General features: G+C 33.7%; 1 protein-coding gene across 1 annotated transcript in view; it reads right to left on the bottom strand.

Annotated features, from left to right (window-relative positions):
* The window catches only part of LOC115221274 (neural cell adhesion molecule 1-like), an 832,228-nt gene that overhangs the window by 506,289 nt on the left and 301,939 nt on the right, over window positions 1–24,000 (bottom strand). The gene's annotated exons all lie outside the window — the stretch shown is intronic.

Here is a 24,000-nt window from a genome sequence, read left to right as displayed (position 1 = left end):
CATACATACATATATATTACACTACAAGGATACACACACACACATACAAATAATTTGCCGATAAATTAAATCAATCTGAACTAGAGTGAAGTATTTGAAGTGCCTGTAAAAATTTAATTATCAGCATTCCAGTAGACAAACCGAAGCGAAAATATTTTACTTACATTTGTATGTGTTCATTAGAATTAAAACATATTTCAAGGAAAAAATATATTAAAAAATAAAAAAATATCTATAAGGAAATTTTAATATGATTTATCAATTTTCTGTTGGCAGAGATAACGATGACTGCGATACGCACTTCTAAATATATTATATATAATTTTTTTTGTTTTTTTCTGATGATAAATGTAAATTCTTCTTTTGTTTGGAACGAATTATCTGTCACAATATTTTTGAATTCGGAATAATATAAAGTAAATACAGTTCTTTGTTATTTGCTAATCCTCATTCAAAACATAGATATGGCGTGTATGATATTAACAAATATCCAGTGCGATATTTTAATATTTTATGCACGGCAGGAGACGCGATGGATATAGAAGGAATACTTTGATGATATTTAAGCTCGACCATACTTTAATTGATCTGCAGCTAAACGGGCGTTGTTAACAATGGTGTTGTTACTGATTCGAGTCTACTTACATCTAATGTAGGTGTTCTAAATTTGAAAATATTCGAGATATTTATCTTATTGTTATCTTATTTACCTGCTAAATAATGCTATTTTTATCTTATTTATTTGTTAAATAATGCATCCGAATTGCATTAACCAATATCTACTTCTCTTTGCGTGTATACATGTTTATTTGTAGTAGAGTTGGTGGGATCTGGCTCTAAATGGTCCGTCAGCCATGCCGAAGGACACACGTTAACTAGGTGGAATTACAATAGCGATTATTTTTGTTAAGGGAACATCTGCCATGTCTACGACGAACAATGATATAGTAAATGCATAGATACATTCGTATGAGTTACTTGTGAGATGTGGAAACATACAAAATGATAAAGTTTAAAAGCATGCGATGCTGGTGAGTAAAGATTCGGCAAGGTTTTCATTCCTAAGGAATAACTTTCATTCACACTTGTCGTTAACGTCCTATAGGATATATATATATATATATATATATATATAGCCTCGGGCCAACCAAAGCCTTGTGGGTGGATTTGGTAGACGGAAACTGGAAGAAGCCCGTCGTATATATGTATATATATATATATAATATATATATATATATATATATATAGCCTCGGGCCAACCAAAGCCTTGTGGGTGGATTTGGTAGACGGAAACTGGAAGAAGCCCGTCGTATATATGTATATATATATATATATATATGTGTGTGCGTGTATGTATGTGTGTCTGTGTTAGTCCCCCTAGCATTGCTTGACAACCTATGCTGGTGTGTTTACGTCCCCGTCACTTAGCGGTTCGGCAAAAGAGACCGATAGAATAAATACTGGGCTTACAAAGAAAAAGTCCTGGGGTCGAGTTGCTCGACTAAAGGCGGTGCTCCAGCATGGCCGTAGTCGAATGACTGAAACAAGTAAAAGAGCAAAGAGCATATATATATTTAGAGAGAGAGAAAGAGAGGGACATCTAGACAGGGAGATAAATAGAGAGATAGATCGATACATACATACATGCATGTGTACATACATCCGCATGAGTTATTTGTGAGATGTGGAAGCATACAAAATGGTAAAGTTTAAATAAAAATATATAATTAGAACACTAACCTATTATCTGTCTCTTGATACACACACATACACACACACTCACTCACGTATAACGTTTGCTACATTGTCAGATTAAATAACTTTAGTTTTGCATTGATATGTTAGAATCTTAGAATCCCTCTGTGTTTCATACTATTTCAAAAGAGATCATCCTTCTATTTCATTTTCGGAATTCGTAATGTTCAACAATTCCATTCTCCTCACACTAAAGCGAAAACATAGACAAGAATATGCGTACGAATACATTCTCTCATGGCCATATATTCTTAATTCTGATTTATGGTTATCATTGATAACAATGGATAGAGTGGAATCAACGTGACGCACTGACCTACTATCAAAATCCATTTGATGCTCATCCAATTCAATGTCAATATTTTGTAAATAAACAACTCATAAATTAGTCTAGCAGTCATATCATTATGAAATTTGGTCTCTGTGGCAACTATAAATAGGTCGGAAATTTTATATAGTCTAATAAATAGTCATTTTAATAAGTAATCATACTTTATGTGTGCATTTGTATTCTGCTCTACGTAATTTTCATTTACTTGCTTTAGAAGTTGGAGTGTGGCCAAGTTGGAGCACCTCCTTAAAGGGATTGTTGAAACAAAACAACGTCAGTAATTCTGTTTTGTGTTATGTGTGTCTAGTATTAAACAATTTCTGTCACTTTTTTTTTGTCGAAATCGCTAAATTACAGACAAAAAATGATAGTGTTCAGTAGGTGGTTCAGTGTGTTGGCCACGGGGATTTCTACCCATAAAAGTTGTACATCATCTCCATTTTTCTCTCACATACCCACTCTCTCTCTCTCATCAACTCTCCCTAAATTTCTATGTCTTTTCTCCCTCATTTTTCTTCCTTACATTCTTTCACTCTCTCTCTGTCTTCGCCACCGCCTCACAGTCTCTGTGTCTCCTATTACTCTCACCCCAGCATGAGCAAGTGTCATTGAATAGTGAGAGATTAAGTCAAGGTGTGACACACGGACACACAAATTAGTTTTCGCATTCAATATTTATATATATATATATATATGTATATAAACCCACATATATGTACATGCATATATATTGCCGCATACATATACATATGTTTGTACATACACACCCACAGATACACACACACATACATATATCCATAAGCATATAGACACGCACATTCATATATACACACGTACAAACACTCACACACACATATCTAAAGTTTTGTGTAATGTTAAACCTTTCACTTCAGAAGCAACATTAATATCTATATCTCAATATATTTCTGTTCTATATTTGAATAGCAGCAACATGGTACCAATTACCAGTCGAGTAACTAGTAATACATTTTAAATATCCGCTACTCTAAATAGACTCAACCGTCTTAAGATGAATTGAAACACAGAGAATTACTTGTCAGCTGCCAACTTCAATTTACCGGGCAAAAACATGAATCATGTACGACAGACTTCTAACAATTAGTAGTAGGTTTCCATTGAAAAGACCCACACGGTTGCTATTCTATGGATGAATGTTTTTCCCTAAATGGCAATATTACCGCAGGCAGTAAGCGTCATAATTTATATTGTTAATCATGGCGAAAAATGTAAGAGAATATGCGATTGTTGCTTGCGCAACTGAATAAACTTCCCTTTGATTTAAGAGGTGTTTCTTGACCGAGTAAGTGGTCGAGTATTCCTTGGATCTGTGTGATGTTTAATGTAATGTTCAGCCACATTAGGGGGCTTCAACGAGATCTTATCTCGCCCATTGAAAAATAAAATACTCTGTTCCTTTTTTAAACTGTTTTCAGAGAATTTTTATGGCCATGTGAGGGCACCACCTTGAAGAGTTTTGGGAACAATATTGCCCTACCCGTTTTTATTTTAAAATCCTGCAAACGCGTACACACACTCATACAAATATTTGTTCCTTCGTATATTTTGTCCAGCTGCTAAGTTATGGGGACCTAAACAATACAACACATGTTGTTAAAGACAGGTATGATCGACATAGTTATAAATATAAAAACACACACAGATATAAGGCGAGCTTTCGCATAGTTTCTGACTTTAAAAATTACTTGCAATGCATTCTTCAGTCATAGGCAATAATAGAAGATACTTATTGAAGTTGCTGTGCAGGAGAACCGCACTCGAAATTCAAGTTTGCAAAAACCTCCTAACCAGGCAGTTGGCCCTGAGCCTATGAATATTAATGTACTTATGAGCAGAACGTCTTCAGTGGTGATCGCCTAATTCTGTTGTTTTATGCAGTTCGGAAAGCGTGAAAATAACAGAATAACATTGTTAGATGCCTTAAAAGAACAGCAAAGATATTTGGGAAACTAAAATATTTTACATTTGCGCCAAGACAAGGTTCGGCAATGAGGAACCCCGCAATATATTATGTTTTATTATTATCATTATTCTTATTATCATCATCATCATCATCATTATTTATGGTTTCTTTTCATTATAACTTTATTTCTGCTGCCTTAGTACCGGGCGTCCTCCGGAGGCCAACAGTAGCAAGGGCAATTTTGTTTTGCTATGCATGCTGAAATTATCACCACATTTATTACATTTTAGATGGAGAGTGTTTTCTGTAGTATATGGGTTGTACCCATCAAGGTAATGCTTTGTAGTTCACGGAGATTGGAGCTTCTAGGAAGTTGCTTAATATATTTCTCATTTCCCTTCTTTATCATTCCCAATACACGAATTACTACTGGTATTATCGTACTAAGCTTCCACATTTTTGTGAATTCAATTTGAAGATATTTATAGCGAGAAAGCTTTTCGTATTCTCTTCTTGAGACATTTTGATCTTGAGAGACACACATATCTGTTAACAGATGAGTTCATCTATCGTAGTCCTTGATCACAATATCTGGTCGATTGGAATCGGTTTTTCTGTGTGTTTGTATTGGGAAATTTGAAAGGATGGTGACGCCCTTGCCATTTACTACGTCCTCTGCAAGGTGCCTGCACCACTTATCATGGGAATAAATTTTGTACTATTTACAAGCATTTCCCTGGATGTACCGCCCTTGGCTGTCATGCCTTAAGCGTAGTAGTAGCAGTCGTAGTAGTTATAGTCTTTTTCTTGTTATTCTCGAGCCTAATGTTCTTGTGCCTCTGTATCCATAGCTGAGATGAGAAAAGCGAAAACGGTTTATAGGCAATATTCCAGCGTATATCGTCCAACGGTGGTACATGCTAAGATATGTGTATATATATATATATATGTATATATATATATATATATATATATATATATACTCTGTGTTTGATTTCATATACACGGTTACATAATAGCAGTGACATAACGTTTAATAATGTCAAATATTATAGCGATCATTCGGCATAATATACATTATCAGAAATATCAAAGCCATATACCCAAATTCTTTCCTCATCTCTGACACATCATACAACTTAGGGAATTTACAATCCGCCATTTTGCTTTCCTAATAATTTTCGTTTTTGTGCGTGTTTACATTATATCTCGCAAAGAATGAATTATTGAATGTCATTCATACATATTTTATGAAGTTGACGAATTAAAATATTAATATATGGACTCATTTTCCGATATACGAAGTCATGTGGGAAAGGCATGAAGTAATAAACGAATTTAATGGAGGAACTGTATCGAATATACAGTCTTTGGTGTGTGTATGTGTGTGTGTTTAAGTGCGTGTGTACATTTGATATAATGTTACAATAAGTATTAAAATATTAATACGTGTTTATATTTTCCCTGATTTTATTTTCGAGTTTTACGTCAATAAATGAAAAGCTGTCTTTTAGCCTAGAGAGAAGACTCTTCCCTTGGAATTTAGACATTAGCAGCAGCGCAATAATGCAGGCATACGCCGATGCTCATTTATGCGTTTCTGTATATACATTCATGCACACAACCTCATGATCGTATATTCAAATTTCCTTTACATGTTGTTTGTGTGTAAGTGTTATGTGTGCTTGCTTTTGCATGTGAGCGTTCGTTTTATTGTATCTAATCCCTTGATTCAGCAGTGAATTGTTTCTGTTATAGAAACTAAACCAAAAATGTTTAGATTTGCCATCAAAATATTACCTGCTGCTAAACTAGAATTTGTTTCCCAATGAATATACCATTTTTCTCTGAATTCCATTACAAAAGATAAGTGAATTTGACACATATATCAGGGGAAATGCAAGCCTAGAGGTTAATCTCGGTGAGACGAAGGATCAAATATAGCGTGGCGGAAACTGGAAACTATAGTGTCAACTCTGATACCATTTGGTCAGCCTTTTTGTATTTGGTTACAAAGCTGTTTGATCCGATGTTGCTAATCATCATAGATTAGCATTTTGCATCAAAACTGGTAACCTCTTTTTAACCCTGTTCTTGTTTCGTATCACGTGTGACTTACTAGACATATCTGACTCGTATTCCTGCATTATGAATGATTTATATTCCTAAGTTTTAAAGTACCTCGCGACATATAGAAACGAAACTTGTATTACGTACAACGTATATAACAAGCCTTGAAGGTTTGAAAGTAGACATAGATGACATTAGTTATGAAAATGATGTGCACAGGTAAAGGGGTATAGAAAAATGATGACGAAAGCCGCTTATAACAAATATCAACTTCAATATTACAGTAAAAGCTAGAATGTATATCGAGTCTCAAAAATGCAGCAGCTCCTGGTGTACAAATCTTGAACAGGGGGCGATCTCAGTGACATGATCTTTATAAATCGTAGCAATTTCAGAGGATAATTTGTCCAAAACTGTTGTTCTACGTAAAAGACATTGTTCTTGTCAATAAATGTTTGCTCAAAATTTGTGTATGCGTATGTGTAAGCATTTATATAGGTGTATACGTGCTTGCACAATTATATATATATATATATATATATATATATATATATATGCGTGCGGGCACACACACACATATATATATGTGTGTATATATATATATGTATATATATGTGTATATATATGTATATATGTGTATATATATATGTGTATATATACATGTATATATATATGTATATATATATCTATATCTATATATATATATATCTATATCTATATCTATCTATATCTATATATATATATATATGCAGACACATATTGGGTTTATGTCACATTTTGTTAAGATGGAAGATAACTAACATTGGTAGAAAGTTGTCAGAAAATTGTTGAAACGCCTAATTTCTTTAAGTAGACACTTTAGGTTGCATTGCTTTTTACAGAAGTATAACTTTTCTCAAATTTCACACTCACACACAGACACACAGTTACTTACCGACAAAGTAACAAAACACCCTGCGACACCATCACGTGCTACAAACACACAGCTCTCTCACACACACATCCATACACACACACACACACATATATATACATATACATATATACATATACACATATACATATACACATATACATATATATACATATATTATATATATACATATACACATATACATATATATACATATACATATATATATATATATACATATACATATACACATATACATATACATATACATATACATATATACATATACACATATACATATATATATATATACATATATATATATACATACATATATACATACATACATATATATATATACATACATATATATAAATACATACATATATATACATATATATATACGTATATATATATATATATATATATATATATATATATATTGCACACTCGCGCGCGCACGCAAATCTGATGGACTTGGAGGTTAATTCAATATGGCGCTGAAAGGCATCGCCACTGATATCAAAAGACATTTCTGGGGGCGTAAAATTTTGTGCAATAATTTGTTTTATATACATATATATACACAGACGGTTATGTATGTACGTATGCATGTATGTAAGTGTGTGTGTGTGTCTGTGTGTGTACACTTAAATATGGTGTATATATTTTTTTGCTCTTTCTTCAGCGCTGTATTTTTTTTTTATTTTTGTAGTTGTTGATGTTGTCTTTGATGATGATGCTGCTGTTGTTTTTGTCACCGTTGTTGTTGTTGTTGTTCTTGCTTTGCTGACCTTTCAAAGCCACTTATTTGAAAATATATCAAAAAAGCTAAAAAGAAAAAAAAATTTTAGAAATAACAAAACTTTGACATCAAAGCCATTTCGGTTCCTCAGTCTACTTTCGCTTTCCATATTTGTTGTTTCAAATTTATTTTGTTTGGTTGTTTGTGTTTTTGCTGTGTGCTTTATATATATATATATATATGTATATATATATATATATATATATATATATATATATAGTTTCTTTTAATTTCGTATTTTTATGTGTGTTTGCGTGTGTGTGTGTCTGTTTACGTCGTTTTGCCTATGTTTGTCAATACGAAAATGCATGAATCTAAGCTTACGTGTATGTCTTCCGCAAAACTGTCATCTATGTGTATAAAATACGTCAGTATGTTTATATTATGATTTGCTGGATATATATGTGTGTTTGTATCTATGTCTTATGTTTGCATGTTTGCGTGTATATGTATGTTTGTATGTTTGTTTGCGTGAGCCTCTTTTCGTTGTTTTCCTTATGTATGTCTTTATTTTACTTGAAAGCTTGTATCTAAATTAGTTTTTATGTGTCTCTGTCACTGTATTTATGTATCCACTTGTGCGTGTAGTGTATATTCATATATGTCCGGGTTATATATCCGTATATATGTATGATGCATAAAAGAATGTTTATGAATTTCATCGAGCAATTACGATGCCCTGGTTTTAATCAAACTCGCGAGTTTGTTTATTTCCTGAAATAAATTTATCTAAATAAAGAAATAAATAATATTGCGCTGACAAAAATGGGCTGAATTCTGTCGGTGTTGCTTTGATTGTAGAGAGATTTGAAATATCAACCCTGATTTCATAGAGAGCAATGGTGATTGAAAGGCCGAATTATTCCAGTCCCATCCTTTATATAATACTAGCAGTATCGTCCGGCGTTGCTCAGGTTTGTAAGGGAAATAACTATAAAGCATTTTTAGAGAGTTATAGCCAAAAAATAGCAAAAAAAATGGAAAAAAATGATGGTAAATTTGTTTTTGATAGTTAAAAAAGGTGGAGTTGCGTCCTCTACATAGTTTGTGGTTTGTGTTCCTGATTCTCGACCCCATGTCGAATTTATCGATTTTTTCAAAACTGGGAGAACTTTTCAAAATTTTCGCTGCGTTAGTTTTGAATTATGACATTGGGCTATGCGTGTGTCAAGTTTCATCAGAATCGGTTGAAAGCCGTGGTCAGGGTGAGGGTACAAGCAAACAGACACACAGAAACACGCACAGACAAACTGCCGTTTATATAGAGAGAGATACAGAAATTCAGTTTCAATATCGTATAAGTAAACGAGATGGTTTAATATGTCCACGTGGGGCACGAATCCATCGGAGGGATTTTTGTTTAAAGCGGAACCGATTGGAGCATCATGAAATAATATCTTTTCCTCCAAAATCAAAGCTGCTCCCTGGCTCTGAGTACAGCACGCCAACCACTTGATCCAGGTCCGAGCTAACATGAAGGACACCCAATATGGCGACACCCAATAAGAAATGGACAAAATTTCAAGTAGCGTCGATGTGTTGTTAGACGCTTGCTTTTCAGCGATATTGATCTGGGTTCAGTGCTGCGTAGCATGTTGGGGAAGTATGTTCTAATATAACCTCGGGCCGAATAAAGCCCGTTGTATATATGTATATATATATATATATATATGTTTGTGTGTAAGTGTATATATATATGTATGTCTATATATATATATATATATGAGTGTATATAAGTATATATATATATATTATATATATATATATATATATTGTGTGTTTATGTATGTATATCTATATATGTATGTATCGATATATGAGTGTGTTTCCTACCACCACTTGACAACGTGTGGTGGTTTGTTTACGACCCCGTAACTTAGTACAATAAGTACTAGACTTCAAAAAATAAGTTACTGTCGATTTGTTCAACTAAAACCCTTCAAGTCGGTGCCCCAGGATGGTCGCAGTCAAATGAGTGAAACAAATAGAAGATAAAATATACGGATAATCTTATAATAATTTACATAGATAAATTAATGTTTATATATATATAGCCAAGAAATCTGAATTTATGACCCCGTTTCGGTATAAACTAATTTCATCAGAGACCGTTGTCGTCTCGAGACTAATTTCATCGGTTGACAAGCATCGTAACACGACACAAACAAAACAAACGTGGGTTTTGTCTTTCTATGATCGGCGCCATTAGAAACTTTTTTGCCAAGCAATAAGGAACAACTCAAATAGGATAAAGAATTAACTTACACACAGGCATGGCTGTGTCGTTAACAAGTTCGCCGTGTAATGAAAACTACTCACTGGGCAACGATGCTCTTCTCGGATTCAGCCACCTCGAGCGAGTGTGATTTATGTGTATTCACCAGGGCTGTAGAGTCGAAACAATCATCTTCGACTCGGATTCCGACTCCTCTTTATTTACCTTAGCTTATCATGTGTAATTGATGCTAGCCATGTATAAGAAACTCCCATATATTTTAAACCTAATTTTTGAAAAAAAAAAAGGCTTCCTTATGCATGTTAAAATACGGTAATCAAGTGATTGAGTGTGGTCTACACATCTCATAAAGCATATGCATACGCTTATACATTGAGTAGGCCTATATCTTATAACTGGTTTATATTGAAGAATAAAGATATTGTGAGTCGGAGTCGGTATAAGTTTATCGACTCCCACTCCACAACCCTAGTATTTACAACAGTCCCAGGTCGACCACTGTTCATAGCGTGCACACACACACACGCTCATACACACCTTCTCCAGAGCGTCGGCTGCGTGGTCACTCCGAAAAGCTCTATCTGCGAGGATTTCTTCTCAATCGAAGGAGAGGAGCTTTCTCCGTCCGGGTTGCGAATCCGCGGAATGAGCTGCCGGACGAGATAGTGAAGATGCCGACGACCGCTCGGTTCAAAGTCTCTCTTGACCAGAAATGGCCTGAACTCTTTGCATGAACACCACCCTGTACATAACTCTATGTCCCCCTCCATGGCCTTGCTTTTTGCTTTTTGAGCCAAAAATTTAAATTACCTTATACACAGACACACGTATATAGGAATGTGTCTTTTTGTCTCCCACTATCGCCTACAATTCTTGTCAGATTCTTTGCATGGCCAAACTTATAGTTTCGATGTTGAAGAGAGGAAATAAATATCAAGGTTGAAAAATTAGTACTGGGGTTAATTTATTTGACAAAAGCTTTCAAGAGCTCCAGCATAGCCGCTGTCCAAAGAAGTAAAACATACAACAAACAAAAAAAGATACTTTGTTCATATCTCTCTACTTATTATTATTATTATTATTTCCATTGGAACTTTCGAGATGGCTTTATTCTTTAGTAATGTACTGAATTCTAATAGTTTAAGGAAATAGATATAATAACGCAATTTAATATACAAGCAAGAATATAGTGGTATAATACACCAGGAAGTTTGAATTATATATATATATACACACAGGCATATGCAGATTGTGGATAGGGAGCCAAAATTTACGATAGCGCGATTTGGACAGTTATCATAAGCGGCATGTGTTAAAGAGTGCCAAAAATATGACATCTCACTCGCCGATAAAAATTGCCAATTATCATCAATCAATCAGTCGTCATCATCATCAATCATTATCGTGGTCTTCATCACCAAGCGATAGTGTATTATTAAGTGATGTGGTCGCCTTCGTCATCACTGCTACTGACACCGTGGTTTACCGTTTGAAATAGATCGATGAAAGGCACGGATTTATTTCAATCTACTACTACTACTACTACTACTACTACTACTACTACTACTACTACTGCTGCTGCTGCTACTACCACCTCTACTACTACTACAACTACTACTACTGTTGATGATTCGAGCATTACTACAAATTGGGATGATGATGATGATGATGATGATGATGATGTCGGTGGTTTATTTAATAAATAACCTCATTCATTCCGTTCACTTGCCCTGCATTCATCTGTTAGATCCGGCGAAACGTTTGAGCCAGACTAAGATTAAAGGGCTTTACTCGAATAGCAAATATAGAATTAAGACTTGGTGTCACGCCAGAGCGAAAACTAAACGATGGAGAGTTGTTTTTCAGTAGAAATTATATTGAATTTTCAAATAGCTTTTATAGTAAAGATAGCAAGGAAAAGCAGACATCATGCTACGCTTCTGACTTGCCTTCTCCTCACGTTTAACTAATCTCTTTATTATTCCCTCTGTCCCTCTCTCTCTCTCTCTTGCTTTCTGTATCTCTATTTGACGTTCTTTATCCGAATCCCTCTCTTATTACCTGTCTTGCTATTTCTATCTTCTCTCCCGTTCTCCTTTGTTATTTACCGTTCCCTGTAGGTGTAGGTACAACGGCACTTAGTTCTTGAACTATATTTTATTTTATAATATCTTTCACCGCAGTGAAACGTTTTCAATTAGCTTTTACGATAACGAAAGTGATTTCTCGCCATTTAATAGGAAAAATTATTTATAGAACACTACGAAGCACAATTGTAAAATTAATTCTAAACGCGGCTTTTAAATAGCGTGTATAGTACATAGCATGCATGCTCAGCTCAAAATTGGGTGTGCTTCGAGCTCTTCGTGAAAGATAAAAGCTATTAAAGAACCGGTTCTTATTTCTCAACAATCATGGAATCTCTGCAATACGCAGCCGTTATTATTATACTTGCAAGACTTTTTCGCAGCTTTAATTATTTATATGATTGTCGCGCGTATATTTGGTCTCCTTTCCATAGAACTAGTGCAGTGTTATAAATCTATTTCTCCAGAAGAACGGACACCTCAGATATTTTACCTCTGCTACACTGATGATATTCATAATCACTGCCACATCATTGCGTATATTTCATATATACATACATACAACATACATATATATATATATAGAGAGAGAGAGAGGCAGGAGTTGCTGTGTGGTAAGTAGCTTGCTTACCAACTACGTGGTGCCCTGTTCAGTCCCCCTACGTGGCACATTGGCAAGTGTCTTGTACTATACCCTCGGGCCTACCAAAGACTTGTTAGTAGATTTTAGTAGAAGGAAACTTAAAGAAGCCCTTCATATATAAAAATATGTGTTTGTGTTTGTATGCTATATTTTATGGATTTTATAGATACATAAATAAATACATAATATACCATTCTTACATCGTTAACTTTGTGTGTATGCGCGTGTGTATGTATGCGAGATGATCATAATCACCAGTTTATAAAATTCAATCACAACGTATATTTCCCCGTCATATTGGTTGGGAATCAATGCTTTCGATGTTCCACGAGCAGCTGTATTCTTTATCACAACGGATTATCAATGGAACACGTGTTCAGCCGTTTGTTTTACGTAGCATTATGTTATACAATGCGCTGTAGATGGTCCTTTGGAACATAGAATGAGTTGCTTCTAAATGGCGACAAACCTGAAAGCTTGAACAAGTGATTTCCACCAGGGTTTATCATAATTGCTCCTACATTTTCTCTATATAGCATATTTAGTAACATTGCTGATTATAGTAGTAACGTATCACTATGCTGTAAGGAGACTGAGTAATGGTAATATATGTGGAGATCAAAAATGAACAAAACATTCGTATATCAAAATGTACAAATAAAAATAAATAACTTTCTGTATTCTCCGCGAATTCGAATCTACTAGCATTCAGTAAGGAAAGGAAGGGAAAATACAGTCCATACATTTCCATCTCTCTGTAATTATTTCTATTTTTAATGAAATGTCTCCCTTCATAAAATGTTTAATTAATAAGACAGAGAATAAGTGATTCTGGCAATTTCTAAAAAGAACGAAATAGTCATATACATATTATAAACGACTTGAAATTTAAAGAAATTCTAATTAAGCGAACAAAAATAATTAATTAATTAAATGATTTCGATACATGTTTCTCATAATTTCAATTTCTAATTTATATAACTACTTCCTATCGTGACAAAATTATTATCTCCCGATGAACAAGTGCGTCCGTCAGAAGATAAGAGCGTGATGTGTTCTATATTTCACATATTTGTTTGTATGTGTGCGTGAGTGTATCTGGGTATGTGTGTGAATATAAGCGACGCTTAGCCTTACCTCTAGAGATGCCAATGGCTAATAGCACCAAAACAAGTCTTTTTTTCCCCAGATGGTTTGAAGCACTAGGTACTCTTAATACTATAATATCAATATTGCTTATAGTTTTTGATTAAGCAATTCCTTTTATGGTTTAGTTTATATCGTTTTAAGTCGCGTTGGCGATTACACTTCTTTAATGATTTCGTTAAACAATGTTAATTTTTCTTTATTAAACAATATTTAGATTTTTTCATTTTCGTATTTTATGCTACAACTAAACAATGTATCTTTGTATTTTGTGTGCAAATTGCTCCCTCGAGAAATATTTCCTCAAATATAATCAGAACAATATTATCTATTCATTTATTAATCTAATGCAGATTGTTTATATTCGTGGTTGCGTAACACATTAGCCATTAATTATTTATCACTATTGCAGTTGGTGACGTCGTTTATAGCCAGGTCAATTAAATATATGCAGCATGAAACGAATGATATGTAACTGTTATTTGTAACAGTTCCAACACATGCAAACAATTTTCCTTTGGTAATTGTAAATCTCTGTCCTCGTCTCTTCATTTGTACTTTGGTCTATTGATTGTTGATATTTAAGCATTTAAAGTATTAAATCGTTACACAAGTGGTAGAGGCAAACGGCTCTCAAAGAACTGGTCGAAAGCTAATTCATTTTATTTGCATTATTTACATTCTTGAGAATGGTTTAACCTGCAGATTTTTCATTTCATTTCATATTTCCATATAATAAAGAAATGTAGACTTCAACATGTGTACCTTAAAAGAAAAGGAACTATGCAAAGCGACTAGACTGGCTCGGTTCTAATTCGGATTTGATCGTAAACATTTCAAAATTGTATTCATCTTAGCTAAAAATTACAAAGTAAGATGTAATCATTTTTTATCCTCGGAACACGAAACAGGGTAAGTTATAAATGATAGTAAATAAGTATTCTTTTTTACGCTAAGCACAAGGCCCGAAATTTGGGGGGAGGGAACCAGTCGATGTGAGTGACTTCGGTACGCAACTGGTACTTAATTTATAGACCCGAAAAGGATGAAATGCAATTTCCACCTCGCCGAAATTTGAACTCAGAACATAAAGACAGACGAAATATCTATTTCGTTACTACCCACAAGGGGCCAAACACAGAGAGGACAGACAAACGGATTAAGTCGATTATATCGACCCCAGTGCATAACTGGTACTTAATTTATCGACTCCGAAAGGATGAAAGGTAAAGTCGACCTCCGCGGAATTTGAACTCAGAACATAAAGACAGACGAAATACCGCTAAGCATTTTGCCCGACCTGCTAACGTTTGCGCCAGCTCGCCGCCTTGATGGTGTATAAACATTGGTTTAAGAAAAAGAACCTTCGGATAGAAATTAGAACTCTGCCTTAATAAGTAAAAAGCGTCTACAACAAATAGGGGATTTCAAAAGATTGCTTTGGTTCCATGTCAGAATGTCTCTCACGAATAGGAGTGGATTTTTTAAACCCAGTATTTATAGGCAATTATTTATAATTTCATCTACTCATACGATATCTACTCATATCGTACCTAGTTCTTTCCCGTTACTGCAATGTTCAAAATTTTTATTACGTAAATAATTGTATATATTTCAGTTACCTTGAATTAATAGAAATGAACATTGCCAAAATGGATGCATTTAGATGGTTTTTATTTCTCTCCTTTATATTCTGACTGCAAACTGCGTTGATGATGGCGCTTACGAATTTAGTATTCTTAAAATTAATCCTCGTTAAGTAGAGCAAAACATACTTAAGGAAATGAACAAAATTGTTTAATTAATTAAAATCACAGCGTTCCTGAGAACTGTTCAGTTATAATAAATGATTTATGTTTAGTCAGTAAATGGAAGGGAAAAGAATTCCAAGATTCAAATATGTGAAATAAAACAGGGATTTGAGGTATTTTGCTGTGCTGTGTTGATGTCTGAACATTTGAATGTAAGCCTGCCTTGAAATGAATTCATGCAGAAAATTAATTAACAGCACATATAAGGAGGACTGCATTCCAATAGCGAAATAAATTGCCAAGAACTTTAGTCCATGTTTTATAGTCATTTTGTTTCATTCATATTTTTGCTTTATTTATATTTTTATTAATATTCTATCTTAAGTTCGATATTCGCTTTGATCTATTGGCCATAACAATAAATATTCAATTCCCCCGAAAAAGCGTTATTCAGCTGTCATAGCGCAAATGAAATGTCATTTCAAGGTAGAGTGGCGAGAGGACGTGGCTTAAAAGTTGAAACGCGAGGGACATGAGTCAATGAAATTACTTTTCTGTTCTGCTTGGAAGGTTTTATTTCCGTAGGTAATGTATTGCTCTAAGAGGTATCAAGAAAGCAATATCCTGTTTTTTCTCCATTCCAAACGATCAGCAATTTGTAGGGAAATAGAATTGGAAGAAACACATCGTTTGAGAATTACTTTTTGCAAGCACTGGTTCCTGAGTTCATTCCAACTCTAAGTACATTGCACATGCGAGTTTTCCTCAATCCTTGTATTGTCCAAAACCATGTGATTGAAATTTGGTAGAAGAGATCCTACCAGAATACTATTCATTGATATATTCAATGAGTCCACATGAAAGTTAATGGCGTAGTCGTTACGGAGTTGTACACGCCATCGCAAAATCGTTTGTTTCGATTCACGGACTCGCCGGCAAGTTGTGCTCATGGACACAACTTTTCGTTTCATGCTGTTCAACACTTTGGCATCTGATATGTAACACGCCATGTACTTGCGATGAAAATATCGATTTGATGCCGGGAATGGGCTAATGTACTGCGCAAACGTTTGAACAATATAAAGGTTTTGTTCAACTCGAAATTTCTGAACCTCCACCTATCGTCTGCGACTAAAGACTCTACCTATCATAATCTCTCTCACGCTTACATAAGAGAAATGCACGTGGGCTGTTAAACCCATTATATTTAGAGTACTATTTACAATTTTATCTAGTCCAAGTTTTACCAATGAAAACCAGCTATTTCCCATCACTCCAATGTTCTAAATTTTTCTCACGTAGATAATTAAATATATTTCAGTTATGTTGAAATGATAGAAAATACATATTGCCCAACTGCATTAATTATGGCGTTCTTGATTTTAGGGTTCTTAACATTAATCCTCGTTAAGTCGAAGCAAACATACTTAATGAAATGGAATTTAGGTTTTTTTTAAAGGAGTTCAATATTTTCCATGCATTTCTATTAATATTTCCCCTCATAGGACAAGTTTCTCCGTTTCATCATATGAAAGTCAGAGCATCTATAAAACAGCCAGAGGTGTTTCGCAAAATATCAATAAGACGTAAAATGATTTTTTTAAAAATCACAATGAAAGTGTTCGTGCCTCCTGTGAAAATTTGCCACTGTCCAAGCAAAGAATCAACCCAACTCTCCGAAATCGCCATTACTAAAGCCTCACCTCCAATCAACAATAGTTGGTGTTTGGAATTGCATTTTATGGTATGGGAATTTTTGGCATTTGGCAATGCATTCTACAGAATTATCAGGTTCTTTACCATTTCAGAGACACATACACAGGTAGGTATATATGTATGTATGTATATATATATATACATATATATATATATAATATATATATATATATATATATATATAGTTAATCCAAACATGAAAACACAACAATGCGAGGACGTGGAACAAGTATAGTGTTATTGGACGCTCAGGAAAGTAAAGAAAGAATGAGGATCCAACGTTTCGAGCGGAGCTCTTCGTCAGAAACATAGGAAAAGGAAAGATCCAAAGAAAGGAAGACGGAGGAAAAAAATCGCCAACGATACACACACGGTCATGTGTACGAAACATTAGAATGACTACAAGCATTTAATATATGTTCTCTAACTTTGAATATAAATAGAAACAAGCCATAAGCATTTGGGAGCTCAATCTTTTTTTTTCTAGAATAATGAAAATCAAAGTAGAATTCGAGAGGATTCGATCTTAGGAATTTTTAAATGGTAAGCAAAGAAGCAATCACGTGTCTGAGGTCTAGATGCGTCATGCAAATCACGAAATTTTAAAGAGGCTTTTTTTCAAATGGCTACTAAAATCGTATTAGGCTAATATATTCTCATAGTCTCCTATAGCGCTATCTAGTCTCATAATAGTCTAAAACACACTGTTATATTTTAGATATTGAATTTTAAATAACATTAAGCAGTATTTAAGTAAGTTATTACCATCTAAAATGGGGGCTAGCCATTAAAAATGAACTGACATATTTCAAAGAGTGTAATATATATACATACGTGTAAATAAACATACATTTATGCATATGAATATATATATATATACATATAAATATTTGCATATATACATATATATACATATAAATATTTGCATATATACATATAAATATTTGCATATATACATATATATACATATAAATATTTGCATATATACATATATATACATATATACATATATATACTTGTATATACATATATATATACATACAATTATATACATATCTATACATTTATATATATATATAAATATAAGCATATATCAACGTATATACTTACATATAAATATACAAATATGGACATACTCTTAAACACACACACATACATATATAAATTCATATATATAAATATAACTATAGATATACGCATAGGAGTATATTGTCATGACTATATACGAAATATATATATATATAGACATACGTATGCACACACACACACACAGATATATATAGTTGTAAATATATTATTCATACATACATACATACATATTCATACATATGCTTATATCTTACACCGCATAATAACATCTTATCTTTTATTTTTTAACATAAAAGCAACATTAATTTTTAAAACGAAATACCTATGAAAACAACCAACTTAAGAAACCGTGCAGCCATTTTAACAAGTATTGGGGAAACCATTTATTAAAAGTGGCTTTCTTTCTGATATAAATGTTTTAATCGTAAACAAGATATAATTTAATGTGTCGAATATATCCAAAGATTATCATTATATCTATAGTTTATATACATATAATACTTTGTTGACTAGTATATCGTTGTAAACAACTAACTTGCTTGCTTCTCTATGTTTTTTTAATATTTATTTCTGTCATTTTTGTTGTTCTTTATCTTCTCTGTTTCAAATTTGTTTTAATAAGGCATCGACAAAAAGATAGCTTATTCACAGAGAGATTATATATGCGCGGGTGTGTGCGTATTTGTGTGTAACGTTGTATGAATATGTATGCGTGTATGTATTTGAGCTTATATATGTGTGTATGTATAGTTACACATATGCATATGTATGTATATAAATCGATGAAACAGAGAACCAAGTCACTGAGACGAACATATTAACTACGTTTATGTGTGTGTGTGTGTGTTTCAGTTGTTTTTCTGACACCAAAAAATCGCCACAAATCTATTGAACACAATAAATTTTATGTAGTTAAAAGCACTGGCTTTAGTTTTGTCGATATACTTGTTGCCCTTTTAATACAACAGCGATGTATATTTATCAATGGAAAATAACAAGTAATAACTGAAAAAGGCTGAGAGAGAGGAAACGGCTTTGCCCCGGAGACCAGCGAAGGCGACGCGCTGGGGCAGCCACTCCGACTCACAGGGCTCGCACTGGCGGAGTCATCTCCAGCTTGATAGCAGTAAACAGAGTTGTGGTCCAAGGAAAGAGATCGGGCATGAACGGCTACAAACCTGCCAGAGAGCGGCCAATAATTTTCAAATCTCAGTCTGACATTCAGCAGAGCCTAGGCTGGTTACTCAGTTATCACAGTAAGTGGTGCCCCTATATGAGGGCGCCCTATGAGCATAACAATGGAAGCACCGTAGGATGTATACAAAAGTTAAAAGTCGAGTTATGATTTATATTAAACATCCCTGATTGCCATATTTGAAAATATCACACAGCTTATTCTTTTCAGAAAACAATGACAGGTAGACAATTATAGTCTCTTCTTTCCATAAAATTTATGTAGTTTGTGCCAAAAAAAAATGTAAAAACACCATATTTATAATTATCGTTCTAAAACTGTTCTGCATCCAATAATATATTTAAGCTAATTTCGCCGAATACGGGGCAAATATGGCGCAATTACTTTGATAGTAATGTTAGATTCATACACCAACTCGAAAACATTTCATCTATATGCCGCAGCCAACATTTCTCTTCCCTTTTCTTCTGGATATCCATACTGATGAAGAGCTATCGTTCAAAATGTTAGAAATTTGATTCTTAATTTTTATGCTTATGTTAACGTGACATTAGTTAAAATATGTCCCTCCCACGTTCTCTTCTTTTTTTGATCATTGGCTTCTTTATATATTTACATATTTACATTATAATCAGACAGATATATATTTCTATATATACATGTATACACATACATACATGCACATACATGCATACACATACATGCATGCACATATGCATGGATACAAATATAATCCGGTAGATAGTCAGATTTAATGAATCGTGGCGAGAATTTCCTAGCATGTTTAATTGTTCGACAACTGCTAACTTCATATAATTAGCTTTGAAGTGACTAAACATTCCACAAACTTATTTAACTTCAATTTAAATATGAACTGAGATCAATGTGCAAAGGCAGGATATGCAGATTATAAGCGCAATTCATCTAATGGCTTGTATAATGTACCCATACCGACAACTAAAAACGCACGATTTCACTCGCGACTAGAGAAAACAATGCTTCCCGAGTACTCTGTGCACATGAATCGAAACAATAACTTCATGATTTCGAAGTGACGTTCAAAATAATAGCAGCATATTGTGAGTATACATATATATATAAACATATACATTTCCATACACCTATTTATGGATATGTATAAACATCTAAATACAAATGTATGTATATTATTAATGATAGATAGATAGATAGATAGATAGATAGATAGATAGATAGATAGATAGATAGATAGATAGATAGATAGATAGATAGATAGATAGATAGATATAAAACCTTAATACCACACGCAGAGATAAAACAAATGATTATAATATCGTGAATGTTATCTCATCTATTGTCTCGCAGACATCAAAGATATTCCATTGTTAGATATCTTCTTCTGAGGAATGGAAAGATTTTGATATCTACGACTTATGTTTGCGATATTTTTCAGATATTGAACTGAAATCTCTACAAAGGAATTTCGGGGAAATTTTACTTTATCTAAAATCCGTTGTCTATAGAATTTTAATTGATAAAAGGAAAAGGAAGAACCGGCGTTTCATGAAGGATATTGGTGATGGCGTAGGCCTGTCGCTACTTCTGCTACCACTATGCTGGTTATTTTTGTTGGTGGTGGTCGTCATCGTTTCATTCCCCCATGGTTAACTTAGCAAAATCAGGTGTAGGTAAGTGAAGCAACCCTACTATGAATACATCGGAGTGCAGTGCGTATTTAACAGAAAATTATCCTGTATACTTCATAGTTTCTTCTGAAGCTATGCTTAGGTACTTGTTTCTGTTTTTAGTTGAGGGAGACATAGCTGTTATTTCTAAACAATCAATTGTTGCTGTAGATATTTAAATCATCATCGAGGGCACTTCTTGTCTGAGACTCTCCAACAGTGAGCACCCCTTGTGTTAATTGGTTTTCTGCAATTTGCCTTTTTTGTTTTAATATATAAAATGTCTGATTAAAGTAGGAATGAAATTTGCGCATCTACATATAGGGTAACGGGTATGATACAGGGTTAAGAAAGAAGAAACTAAGAAGAAAAGACAAGAAAAAAACCACCACACACAACGTTATCTATCTATTTTATAATGTATTTATAGATGTGCACGTTCCATCATCTTTCTCAGCTATAATTTAGCTGCAGAGCGCGTCTGCCCAAATGGGGCACTCCTAATTGCAAGCACCTGACTCAACCCAAATAAACTTCATTATCCACTATGGTATCGAGTACGGTTTTGTTTCGACAAAGAAAACTAAACGCACGTGTGTGTGCTCTTGCCAATACACACACACACACATATATATACATTTACATACATGTATAATATATATATATATATATATATATATATAATATATATATATATATATATTGGTGCCTTGTTGTACCATTCATTCATCCATCTATATATATATATATTGCGTACATATATATCTTCGTGTGTGGGGAGGTAAACGTGTATTCTTATACGTAGGTCTGCGTGTATATACGTTTATATGAAAATATCTTTTTCTGAGATGAGCTCTGAATGCACCAATAAAACATCGGTATTTCTCTCTCTCTCTCTCTTCTCTCTCTCTCGCTCTGACCTACACTTTGTTGAAGATTTTACTTTCAGAGTTCATTAACCGCGTAGTACACATTTTTTTGCGAACGCATTAATATGCTGCAATAACAAACAATCGTTCAGATTCTCAAAGCATAAAAGCCTAAGTACAGAAAACATCAAAGAAAACGAATTTGGAAATTTTTCGAATGTTTGGCACATAAAGAGGGGGGGAGGTCAGTGACTTCACGTTTGTTAATAACTGTTACTCATGGTGTGGAAAAAAAGACTTCAGAAAACAAAAATGTACGAAGAAAGAAATAGAAATATTTTCTGGATAGGTTGAGATGTAGTTCAAAACAATTGGATGCCAAGTATTTCAAAATAAATGCTACAGGTCTTTTCCAGGTCAGGAATAACGAAGATTCTTCAATATGGTGCCGGTGACTAGGTTACCAACAAAGGAATTTTCAAATCATTTTCATCTTATGTAATCAGGCTGAGCGATTGAGCATAAAATGGACACTGGCAAATGATGAGATAACATAAGTCTCTCTCTCTCTCTCTCTCTCTCTCTATATATATATATATATATATATATATATATATATATATATATATATAATTTTATTTGTTAGAGAATAAAAATTCCGGCATAACAGGAGTTCAAATTATTCTCAATGAGCAAATATATACATTCAATTAGAGATAGTAGGCCCCGTCATCTCACCATATAAAAGAAATTTTATTTAAATATTTACTACTTTATAGCTTGGCTACACGTACCTCAAGAAACACGTGTAGCCAAGTTATAAAGTAGTAAGTATTTAAATTAAATTTCTTTTATATTGTGATATGAAGGGGCCTACTATCTCTAAATGAATGTATATATATATTGAATTGAAGAGATTTGAGTCAAGAAGAAGGAGTACGGTTGAATATATATTTATTATGTCCAAGCGTACACCTTCTTGACTCTAAACACTTCAAATTTAACATTCACACACAACCAATGCCCAAACTTCAGCTTGGAAATATATAATAATACTAACTATAGCAGTGCATTTGAAGGGGACCAGCCTTGTCACACTCCGAATCCCGTTGAATCTCCTTCAGAAGTATGTGAAGGGTTACGCGTATCTGTGTGGTGATCATCCACTTGCATGTTAATATAACGAACAAGCTGTTCCGTTGATCGGATCAACTGGAGCCCTCGTCGTCGTAAGCGACAGTGTGATATTCTTTTATAGTGTGTATGTATGTGTATATCTGTATCCTGATACCGAGACACACAACTTGGGAATTACGAATATTGTTTCTGATAGCAATGTAATCTGGTGGCGAAGACAATCTTTACTTCAATAAAACAATAGCGAGTAAGATAATATATTTTCTTAGCAACGCGAGATCCCGTCGTTAAAGATGTTCTTGGTATTAGCAATGGGATTGTGGTTACTGGGAAATAACCGAAACCAGTTATTTACCTGGCTTTTCTTGCTTTTATTTAATAAACACTTCTGTTTTAATAAACGAAATATACAGAATCACTGAGGTGTGAATGTTGATACATATTACGGCAACAGCATTAAATGACAATACATTAACGCGCACAAACGTATTTACACACAGCATAAACAATATATAAACAAAATAACCTTATCAACATGAGAAATAAAGAGAAGATATTAATAAAGAAATGATGATGATAATGATGGTAAAGCTGTTAAACTGCATCAGTGGGGAGGACTAACAGACAATCATTTACAAACCTAATCAGGAT

This window comes from Octopus sinensis, linkage group LG18 (assembly GCF_006345805.1).
Source record: "Octopus sinensis linkage group LG18, ASM634580v1, whole genome shotgun sequence".
Taxonomy (NCBI): Eukaryota; Metazoa; Mollusca; class Cephalopoda; order Octopoda; family Octopodidae; genus Octopus; species Octopus sinensis.
This window is presented reverse-complemented; position numbering and strand designations above follow the sequence as displayed.